Source organism: Cricetulus griseus, chromosome 7, assembly GCF_003668045.3.
Source record: "Cricetulus griseus strain 17A/GY chromosome 7, alternate assembly CriGri-PICRH-1.0, whole genome shotgun sequence".
In the NCBI taxonomy this organism is placed as follows: Eukaryota; Metazoa; Chordata; class Mammalia; order Rodentia; family Cricetidae; genus Cricetulus; species Cricetulus griseus.
The window spans coordinates 102,687,194-102,698,914 of NC_048600.1; the positions used below are offsets into that span (position 1 = coordinate 102,687,194).

Here is an 11,721-nt window from a genome sequence, read left to right on the forward strand (position 1 = left end):
TTCCAGGACAGCCAGGGCTGTTAGAGAAACCCTGCCTTGAAAAACAAAACCAAACCAAAAATGAATAAAAAAGAAAGAGTGGTTCTTCTCTGCATAACCCCCTTCTGAGAGTAGCAATCAAATTGTGTAGTTAATTGTGTCCACTTGGTTAACTATGCCAGTGTGCTCAGGGTCTTTGTCTCTATAGGACTGATCCTACTTACCCTGGCCATCCTGGGCAGGAGCCCTCTAATCCTGCCTAGCAGTCTTCAAGTAGTACTTGACTATTGCTCCTAAAAACTCTAGTAGGTCCACTCTCATGTCACACCTGAAGTCAGTTTCTGGGAGATCAGGTTTGTCACTTCAAAAATCCATCCACCATTAATTTGGGTGCTGCTATAGAAATACAGAGGGTACAAAGCTTGTGCTTGCCTAGTATATGATGCCTATTGGATGGGTAAATGCAAAAATAGAGTTGGTAGTCTATACACTGATGCCAAGTGTGTTCCCCTCTCTGTAGCCTCTGGGGCACTGGGCCCTGAACTCTTGAAAAATCACTGCTGCTTTTTTACCATTTCCTATCACATTTTGAATGACACCTTCTACTTGTAATGCTAGTAACAACTGCCCTTGATTTATGTTCTCTCGAACAAATGGAATATCACTATCGTGACACTTAAATGTCCTCAGGCACCTTTGAAAACTAACTTGCAGCTTCTTCCAAGATGGAAAGATGGCTGAACCCAATTTAGTCTTAGTCATGCCCATCAGTCCCTACCCAATCTTAGCTATGCAGACACACTTATATTGGACTGGGACACATGGCACTGCTTGTGTGAGTGCATTTTAATATATCTTTAATAACATTTTAATTGTCTTCAAAGCAGGAGTAGAAAGGTTGGGTGACTTATCCTCTTTCCCCTCCAATCGATAAATCCTTTATCTTGGACTCAATAGCAACCGCAGGGTTTTCTCTAATATTTCTTTCCACAAAGTTCCAGATTCCAGGCTATCACGTGGGGATTGCTCTAACCTCTTTATTTCTGCCTTCTGTCTCTAGACTTTCCTTCAGCATTGACACCCTAGTTCAAGCCATCTGTCTTGCCTACATCATTATCCTTCCCCAAATAACTCCACATTCTTTTGTATCTCCCACAATGCCCAGGAGTCCTGTAAATAAATTCCTGTTGTTTGATCAAATTCCATCTACTTGCCCTCTAACTCATGACACCTACCCGCATGTCCCCCTTTGTCCTTGTGCATCTCCCATCTGTCCCCTTCTGTCAATGTAGGTTGACTTTCTCTGCCTCTCCGACTTCCTTCTCATACTGCTCAGCTGTCCCTTTCTTCCAGGCTATTCATCAGCATGTTTCCACTCCTCTAGCTTTCAGCTATCTTTATGTTTTCCTTTTTCCTCTACATTTTAAAGTTTCTCAGATGAGAGAGAATGAGAAAGACAAATTTCTGTTGTTTATCCTTATAAGTACGAATGTTTCCACCAACTGACTATGCTCATGGCCTTTTCACTCCTAGGGAAAGGGGCAAGCTTTGGAATTTGATAGACTCATGCTTGACTCCTGATATTGTTATGTACAGCATATGTGGCTTTGGGTGCCTTATTTAAACCCTATCATATTATTTATCATATGTAAATAGACAATATAATATTGGGTAAAGAGTTATGAAGATTAAATTGATAAAGGAAGGAATGACACTTACTGTAGCCTGGCAATAAATCACAGCAACTAGTAAGTTACCCTAAGTCTTTTGGCAAAACTAGACACAAGCATCATCAGTCATCTTTCTTACAGGCTCTAAACATGGTCTTATGTCCGAATTTATGTACTTTTTCATTTTGATAGAAAATGGAAATATAGCTATTTCATTTTGGATTTTTATAGTAACTTATGGTAAAAATAGAAATAGAAGGTAGAACTTTCAGCTCTTAGAAGGGAAGGTGGAATAAAGATAAATGTTAAAAGGTTGAAAAATTAGAGAAAAAGGATTGATTATTTAAGGTGGAGAGATAAATTCAGTACAAGTATCAAGTTTTGTTCTAATTTCTTTTGCTCCATTCTCATCTTTCCAAGTTTCTGGTAGCCTTGAAAATCAGCACTCATTAAAACAAAAAACCATGTAGACCGCCAGCCACTGGAGAGGGACCATAAGGTTGGTGGTCCTTCACCATTTCATTTCCACCCCCTTAGAAGTATCATTATTTGATCTTTCTGGTTGTTCCCTAGGAGATCTTCTTGGAATGCTTGTCATTTTTGTTTGACTTGCAGACCCCCAAGAGCAATTAGCCTCTTCCTCTAGAGTATTTGTTTTTTTGTGGTGGTTGTTTAGCAGACATCAGCATTTTTAAACAAGTCTTTTAAATTGCTCTGAACTTTGGGAATGAGATGGTTTAAAAATAAAGGGCTTTGAAAAGCTCTGACATATTACTGAGTCTAGCAGATCATGTTCATGACTAGGAATGGGATCAAGGAGGGAAAAAATATGAGAGGCTCTGTGCAAGAAGGAAATGAAGACTAAGATAGAGTTGCCATGACCTGGCAGAATGTTGGTACTATCCCCTTCACGGGATGGAGTCTCACTAATTCTAGGCATTTAAAAACATCTCTATTCAATCATTGTCACTTGGTGAGCCAAGCAGGAATGTCAGTGACTGTATAGTCCAAAAATATATCATCACAGTTTTAAGTTCTGAAGTGTCACTGAACAATGACAAATGCTGGGGAGAAGGGATAATCTGGCTTTCATAGTTGCTATATTATTATTAAAACACCTGCCTTTCAACAGAATAACACAAGAAACAAATAAAACCCAGGTCACATCCAAGAAAATAAACAGGTCAATCAAAATTGCCCCTGAGGAAGCCAAATGTTGCAGTCATTGCCCAACACCTTCGAACATTTTAAGTGTGTTTATAGAGCTAAAGGAAATCAGGTCTAAAAAGTAAACTGGACTTGAGACTTCAGTCGGTAAGAATATTATAAAGAACTAGAATATGAAACAGAATAAGAGCAGAAGTTCTGGAATGGAAAAGAATAATGGTTGAAATGAAAAATTCACTGGAAACCAACAGCACACTTGTTTTGACAGGAAAAAAAAATCAGCAAGTTTCAAGATAAATCAATGCAGACATATAGAAGAGGTGCTCCACGGTCACCTTGATAGATGCAAGAAAATGACCAGATCTACTAACTCGCTGAACCAAATAAGGCTTGAAAAGAACTTGCAGGAATATAAGGGAACTTCTTCAACCTGAGAAAACTTGATTACATCTTGGTTCCAAAATGTCCCCACAGGATCATGTTTTGAACGTAAGTTCCCCAGTTGGTGGCACTATTTCAAAAGGCTGTGGGAGGGACCTTAGCTGGTGGGAATCTGAAAATTACGCCAAGCCTGTCTTTCTGTCAATTCCTTTCTTTCTTTCTGCTGAGAGGTCTGCTATGAGGAAGGAACTTCTGCCACACATTCTTGATGCCATGAACTTTCCCATGTGACAGACTACATACTACTTCCACCTCTCATTTCCACCAGGTTCTGTGGGCAGAATAATGAATATAAAACTCTGCCCAACATTGCACTTAATGACTAAATGCAACCCTGATCAAAACACCAGCTGAAGGGCAAATTTGTAGTGACACTTTTAGAAAAAGCAAGGGATCTAGAGAAGCCAAAACAATTTTGAAGAAAGAAAATTGGAAGACATCTACCTGGTCTTAATGCTCACTATAAAGCCACAGAAGTAAAAGCATGCAGAGTCAGCTTCAGAATTATCAATGTAGATAAAGGCAATGGAGTATGAAGAGCAACAAAAGTAGAACTTAGGCCCCACAAATAATCTGAACACATAGGGCTAATTGCTTTTGGAAAATGCATTGAAGTAATTAATAGGGAAAACAGTCTCTTGTCAGTGCTGGAACACTGGGAAAACTATCAGGAAGAACCAAAAGGTTCAACTCCTACTTCACATCATGTACAAAAACTACCTTGAAATAAATCATAGATCTTTTTATTGTAGGTGTGTGTCTCTCTGTGTGGTGTTTGTGTGTATGTGTGTTCACATGTGTGTGGGTTCACATGTGTTTGTGGAGGTCTGAGGCTGATGGTGGGAGTCCTTCTCTGTCACTATTGGATAGGGCAGGAATTCCCACTCAAACCCAGAACTTGATGTTCTGGCTATCCTAGTTAACCAGTTGGTTCCAGGGGACCCCCCATTACCATCTTCCCTGTGCTGGAAGTACCGGTGGGCCACCATGCCCACTTAGCATTTACATGGATTCTGGGGATCTGAATTTTGTTTCTCATGCTTGTATAACAAGTACTGTGCTAGCTGATCTATCTCCCCAGCCCCTGATAAGCCATAGATATATTCTAGATAAAAACATAGACAATTTTATGAATTTGGACAGAATAATATTTCTTAGAGGAAACACTAAAAGTACAAGTCACAAATTAATCCACAAGTTGTGCTCATCAAAAACTACCGTTTCATATTTCAGTACTACAACATTATCTTTCTCCATTTTGGAGACCTGTGAAAGATATGTGAGCACACAAAGAGCCAAGATGCCTAGCAAGGGTGAAGAGCCTAAAAATGATGAGAGTAGCAGAGAGGAGCCTCTGAAGACAGACTCCATAGCAACCTGTGCCCTGGGGTCTGCTACTTCCTTATACATCTGTGGATCTTCTGCCTCATATCTTTCCTAAGGTGTGGGTCTCCACCATTCTTACTCTTATAGTAGTTGCCTCAGTCCTGACCTGCGGACACTATCTAGAACTGAGAAAATTAGACCAATGAGAAACTAGACAAAGGCATGCCTCAGCAGACAATTAATTCATCCTTGTTTTCCCTCTGCAGACTGCCTTGGAGCTTTCTGTGAACCATGGTGTACTGGTTTACAGGAGGGTGGCCCCCATAGGCACATGTGTTTGAGTATGGGTGTTTTTCTTTTTTTTATTTGAATTACAAACAAGATTGAATTATATGACAATCCCAGTTCCCTTCTCCCTCCCTTCCTCCTCTACCACTGTCCCCTGTATGGGTGTTTTGATTGCATGTATGTACCATGTATATGCCTTACACCCACAGAGGTCAGAAGAGGGCATCAGAAACCCTGGAACTGAAATTACAACCAGTATGAACTACCATGAGGGTGCTGGGAATCGAACCCCAATCCTCTAGAAGAGCAAGCCTGTGCTCTTAACCTCTTTGCAATCTTCCCAAGTCTCCAAATGAGTTTTTTTTTAAATGAAGTTCTGAGTCTATTAAGCACAATTTCAACTCCATTTGTTCTTCTTCATTTCTGGTATGCTTTCCTTTTGCCTTTGGCTTTGATGACATGAACTTTTATCTCCCAATATGCAATGGAGCAATTGCAATCAAGCTATGATTTCATAGATCAACATAAAATGTATCAACAACACTGTACAGCTATAGGTACCATCATTTCATCTTTATTTCATTTCATACCTGAGCTTCATCAACAGACTGAGAAACAGTTATTTATCTTCACTTTATAAACAAGAAAACGGAGTCCCAGAGAGGTCAGGTAATAGATCCAGGACCTTAGGACCAGAAAATAGAGCAGCAAGTTGTGAACTCTGACTCCAAAACCGGTGCTTCTAACAGTTCTGCTATTATTATTGCTAAGGTGACTTAGTCTGGCTGCCTGGCAGATTCTCCATGCTTGACCTTGATTCCAAAGTCAAAATTTCTTGTCCTAGTTATGAGTCCATGTTTCACTGGAGCTTGGTTGTGGAAAGTTTTCAGTGTCATTGTACTTTTGAAATGGTCTGAGCCAGTGTGGATGAGAAGTACTTTCAAGACACAGCACATTAGAAATTGGAGCTCTCGTCATTCCTGACATCTGGGTGGACAGACAGGCTCAGCGAAGGGAACATATTTGACTCAGGAAATATTGTTCTTTAGGCTGTGAGTGAATTGGGGGCCTTCTGACTTCAACCTGCTTGTCACCAGACCGAAGAGAAAGTTTGACCCCATCCATTCTCCACCTGCTGTTAACATGACAGGTGTGTCTTTGATTGCTAGGGGTGGCCCACTCCATTACCGTATTGACATATAACAGTGGAAGCTGCCTTTCTAGTTTCTGTGCCCTTTGAAATGAAATATATATTTGAAATGTCAGTTGTGACTCAGGAGGAACACTGATTTTTAAAGTTTTTACAAACATTTTTAAAATTACACATCTATCTCTGTCTCTGTCTCTGTCTCTATCTGTCTCTGTCTCTCTCTCTGTCTCTCTCTGTCTCTCTCTGTCTCTCTGTCTCTGTCTCTCTCTGTCTCTCTGTCTCTCTCTCTCTCTCTCTCTCTCTCTCTCTCTCTCTCTCGTGTGTGTGTGTGTGTGTGTGTGTGTGTGTGTGTGTGTGTGTGTGTGTGTAAATGTATGTGTGGTAGACACATGAACATACCACAGCATAATACAACCTTTGGGAGTTGGTTCTCTCCTTCTACTATGTGGGTCCTGGGGGTATAATTCAGATTGTCATGATTGATGGCAGGTACCTTCTTGTTGCCCCTGATTTTTAGTTTTAAAGCACATTTTTATGGGAAAGAAGATAAAAAATAATAAACAGTGACTCTGTGGTTCAAAATATATGTACAGAAGATCTAGTTGGTAACTTAGGTATCCTGTGTATGATCCTGGGTGCTCACAAAGACAGTAAATATGATCTTCCACAGTTTTCCACAGTCAGCCTTCCTGGAATTGCAGAAGCCCAGTTTCTATGACCTATATATATATGGAAGTTTCAGAGAGTTGGACAATACTTAGAATCAAGCTTGTCTCAGTCCATCCAAGCTGCTATAACAAATGAACTGACTAGGTAGCTTATAAACAACAGGAACTTATTTTCCACAATTCTAGATGCTGGGGAAGCCAAGATTAGGATGCCTGTAGATTCAATGTCCCTGTTCCCTGGTTCATAGACACAGCCTTCTTTCTGTGTCCTTGTAGTGTCAGGGTCTAGCTAGCTCTCTTGGTCTCTTAGAGTAACACTATTCTCAGCTAGGAGAGCTCTTCCTTCCTGGTCTTAGTGCCTTGGTAGTTTAAAAGAAAATGGCCCCCATAGAGAGTGGCACTATTAGGAGGTGCAGCTTTGTTTGAGTAGTTATAGCCTTGTTGGAGAAATCATGGCATAATTTTGAATAATTTTGAATGATGAGTGAGAAATAATTAGCAAGAATAGAAATGACATTCCAGGTGTATGAGCCCAGGTTAGGATGTGAAAAGCTGTCTTCTGTATAGGGCATGTTGGTGAACTTATGGACTCATAGTAGCAGTGGCTACCTACCCAAGATGATCCATCAACATTCCATCACACAGAGGGGAGAGGCTCCTAAATCCCCACCCCTCCCCAAGGAATCATAATAGTTAATGGTTGTTTAGGGGCGTGGAATCATATTCCTCAGTGTTGTAGATATAGGTAAGTTGCTGTTGCTCAACTAAATACAACTCCTGCCTATGCACACTCAGGCACCCCTAATTAAATTTAGTGGGCCACAAACAAATACATGAAGAATGGCATGAAGAATAAACACACACACACACACACACACACACACACACACACACACACACAGAGAGAGAGAGAGAGAGAGAGAGAGAGAGAGAGAGAGAGAGAGAGAGAACACAATGGGTACTTCTTGATGATTCCTTTATTGTGGAAAAATGATGTGGGATGATGCTCTTGTTCACTGTAAAGATCTGTCACTCATATTGGTTTAATAAAACACTGATTGACCAGTAGCCAGGCAGGAAGTATAGGCAGGGCTACCAGACTAGGAGAATTATGGAAAGAGGAAGGAGAGAGAGAGAGGTTGCCAGCCAGATGCAGAGGAAGCAACATAAGAATGCCTTACTGAGAAAAGGTACCAAGCCACATGGCTAAACATAGATAAGAATTATGGGTTAATTTAAGTTGTAAGAGTTAGCTGCTAATAAGCCTGAGCAATAGGCCTAACAGTTTATAGTTAATATAAGCTCCAGTGTGTTTATTTGGGAATAAAGGGGCTTGGGGACCAGCAGGACAGAAACTTCCTTCTACATACAAAATATGCTTATCACAAAATTGATTTAAACCATTTATGCAACATGAAGTGCATTTGCAGTGTTGCACAGCCATCTCCACCATCTGTCTTTAGAATGTTCTGATAAATACAAAGTGTATGCCTATTCAACATGAATTCCCCACCTATGCCAAAATGTGAGTTTCACAGAGGAGATGGTAATCTGTTCTTCCTCATGTGACTCTCAACACTCTATAAAGAATCTAGATCAGCAGTTCTCGACCTGGGGGTCATGACCCATTTGGAGGTCACATATCAGTTATCCTGCATATCTTATATTTACATTATGATTCATAACAGTAGCGAAATTACAGTTAGGAAGTAGCAACCTAATAATTTCATGGTTGGGGATCATCACAACATGAGGAACTGTATAAAAGGGTCACAGCGTTAGGAAGATTGAGAACCACTGATCTAGAGGGTATTATTGTCAAGCATCCCATAGAAAGAAGGTTGAGCATGATTGAAAGATTGCCTGCTTTTCTGATCAAGAGTGGGGTAACTATAAAGGGAGTTTATGGAGGTTGGAGTGAGGTAAATAGAAAGCCAAATAATCGATAGCACGATCATCCATCATTTGTGTGCCTTTGAGGTTGAAACAATAGATGGGAAGGGATCAATGGTTAATGAGTTGCTCCATCTGAGAATGTGTTTTCTTTCTTACTTTCTTTCTTTCTTTCTTTCTTTCTTTCTTTCTGTCTGTCTTTCTTTCTTTCTTTCTTTCTTTCTTTCTTTCTTTCTTTCTTTGTTTTTTCGAGACAGGGTTTCTCTGTGTAGCTTTGGAGCCTATCCTGGCACTCACTCTGGAGACCAGGCTGGCCTCGAACTCACAGAGATCCGCCTGCCTCTGCCTCCTGAGTGCTGGGATTAAAGGCGTGTGCCATCAACCCCTGGCTCAAGAGAATGTGTTTTCTAAAAGACAGAAATACCTAGAAATACCAAATCTCCAAGGAAATAACTTCACACATCTTAATACTAGAGTTGAGACTCTAGAAATCACATTATGTTATATTTATAACTGCTAATGCCGGCTAACCAAACAAGTTCTATACACGGTTCTATCCACATCTACCCTTCCCCCACACAAAACTTTCATATTTCTTTGAAAACACTGAAGACTCCAGATTTTGGAATCATATGCACAGAAAATCAGTTACTACTAATTGAAAAAATGTGTTTGAAGATAAACTATTTATTCGAATTTGAGTTTCTTCAAACGTAACATCTTAGCTCTGTTCTCTTTTAGACCAAAGACAACCATGCTGCTTATCAGGTTCTCTGTGTCCCTCAGAGGAGGGAAAGGAAGCAGAGCCCTTAGTTCTCCCATGCATGCACTATGGGTCTCTGATGGTTGCAGCATATGGACAAGGGCACTGTGGACAGAGCTGAAAGCAGGGTCTCATGGCTATGTTAACTAAATTTAGCATCCCTACTTCGAAACAGCCAGGATTGGGGGAGATAGATGGACCCAGGGATCCCAAGGGAATTGTCCAAAGTGTTGGATTTAGTAAACACACTCCACTCTCCCACCATCTTACCAGTTGCCTGACCAATAGGCAATTCTGTCTTCTTCAATCTCTGATATCATTTGTGAAACAGGGACAGTCCCATGGGAGAATGACTTTTCTCAGTGATGGAGTGGCTTGGGGATGCTTTCGACCAGGAGGAACCTCCCCCATCTTTCAGATTTCCCAACTCTGGTTTGTATTTGAAGAATCCTGCTGCTTGCTGTTCTAACATCATCCATCTTTGTCAGCACCTGAGGCCACAGCTTCAGCTGAGTGGCCAGTGATCTACGGCAGCGGGAGTGCACCAAAGACATTACACTCTATGACGTTTATATGGACTCCGAACTCACCAGAGATGGATTGAGGCTGCCATAAAGGAGACCAGCTAAGGGGCAGTAGGGAAAGCAATAGCTTTCTCCATTCACTTTCCCTCCCTGCAGAGGTCAGTTTATAACTTATTTAGGAAATGGGGAAGACAAGTGAATATCAGGATTTTCAGAAGCCAGCAGGGTAACAGACTCGTCATTGAATATCAGTGATACTATACTTGTGGCCCAGATATACCAACATCCAACATAGTCAATAAGGTGCTCACAACACCACACTTCAAATTCTCCCTACCAACCAGACATCTGTGAAAACGAGACGACAGAGGTTCAAGCAAGACCTCAAATGAATGTCCACTCTGTTACTCTGGCAGGGATCTTCACTGTCACAGTCTTCATGTGATTGATGGGCAGGCTGGCCCACGATGGACAGAGCTCTGATCTCACACTCTGCATGTCTAGCCTGCAAACCAGATCAAAGGCAGCAGCATGCCTGAGTTTGGATCATCAGCATGATGGGGCCCACCTTTACCTGATCCAACAGGTATTTCCTAAGGTATTCATGAGCCCAAGTGAAAAGTGATCTATCTCTATCACAAAACAGTCATTTTTTTTAGTAGCTAATGGTAATCAGTTATGCAAGCGTTCCGTGTGACTAAGCTTGCTGCAAAGAAAATGCCCAGTTGTCAGAAATGGCCCCCTACCCTCATTCTTGCAGCCCCACATGACTGTGTATGCACTACAGCAGACCGCTGTGTGCATGCTTAGTTGTAGTCCTCATGGACCGCCTGCAGCAAACTTTGGAAGATGCAGATATTTTAATCCATACATATATATTATATGCATACATATATATAATTTAAACCACACTAACACAAACACATTTAAAAAAATCATCCATGCCTGAGAAAGCCCCACATTTATACATAGAGGAAGACAACAATAAATTTGACTTACCAGCTTAAGCTGTTCGAGGCAGCAGAGGAACAAGTTGCTGGGAAGTGTCCAGTGCTTTCATTCAATAAATCACATTGGCTCTGCTTTCTCCTGTAGCTCAGCTTCTGCGCAAAGCAAGCGAACCTCCTTCCTATTCTGTGCAAAGAATAAAATGCGAACAGGATCACTCCAGGCAAGAGCCGAAGTCCATGATCACTGAGCTTCTCCTAATGCAAAATACAAGCGTGAATGAAGCATGGGGAGAGGAGGGTAGGGGGAAACAGCTTGGTTTAGAATCTAGGTATGTTCTCGGGGCTGCAGCGGGGGAAGGCTGGATTTCTCAAGCGTGTGTGTGTGTGTGTGTGTGTGTGTGTGTGTGTGTGTGTAGTAGGGGGTGCCATGACTTCAGTGTGTGTTTAGCCTATTGTATCTGTGAGGACCATTCAGAATGACACACAATACTGAATCAGAACCAACTGTCACTCAAGGGTCCACAAAGGAACTGTGAGGCAGCCAGTTAGTTCTGCACCACATTAGCAGAGCGGGAGACTTATCACCTGTAACTCTAGAGCCCCTTCAGTGACATGCTCTCATAGCTGCCTGAATCCAGAAGCACACGGGTGGCAGCCACATCCTCTCTCTCCCCTCAGTTTCTAGGAGGAGTGATGGGGGCTCTTACAAGTACTGGAGCTCTCAGCCTAGGCATGGGTTTTGAATAGGAGTGAAAAAGTAGTCAGCAAGCACGGGGCTTAGAACCCCATGAGGCTTAGCCTCATGAAGAAGATTCCAATGCTGTTTCTGTGCCAGCCACATATGGGTGAACCTGGCTCCCTCCCCAGTACAATGCTTCACATGACTAATGCAACACATGAAA

The 11,721-nt window shown here is 41.6% G+C and overlaps 1 protein-coding gene across 1 annotated transcript in view; it reads right to left on the minus strand.

Moving 5' to 3' along the window:
* Ankfn1 (ankyrin repeat and fibronectin type III domain containing 1) overlaps window positions 1–10,996 on the minus strand; it is a 145,147-nt gene extending 134,151 nt beyond the window's left edge. Inside the window, exon 1 of the mRNA XM_027426279.2 lies at window positions 10,869–10,996. The gene's annotated coding sequence lies outside the window, so the exon portion shown is untranslated. The remainder of the gene's footprint in view (window positions 1–10,868) is intronic.
* Between the last annotated feature and the right edge of the window lie 725 nt (window positions 10,997–11,721).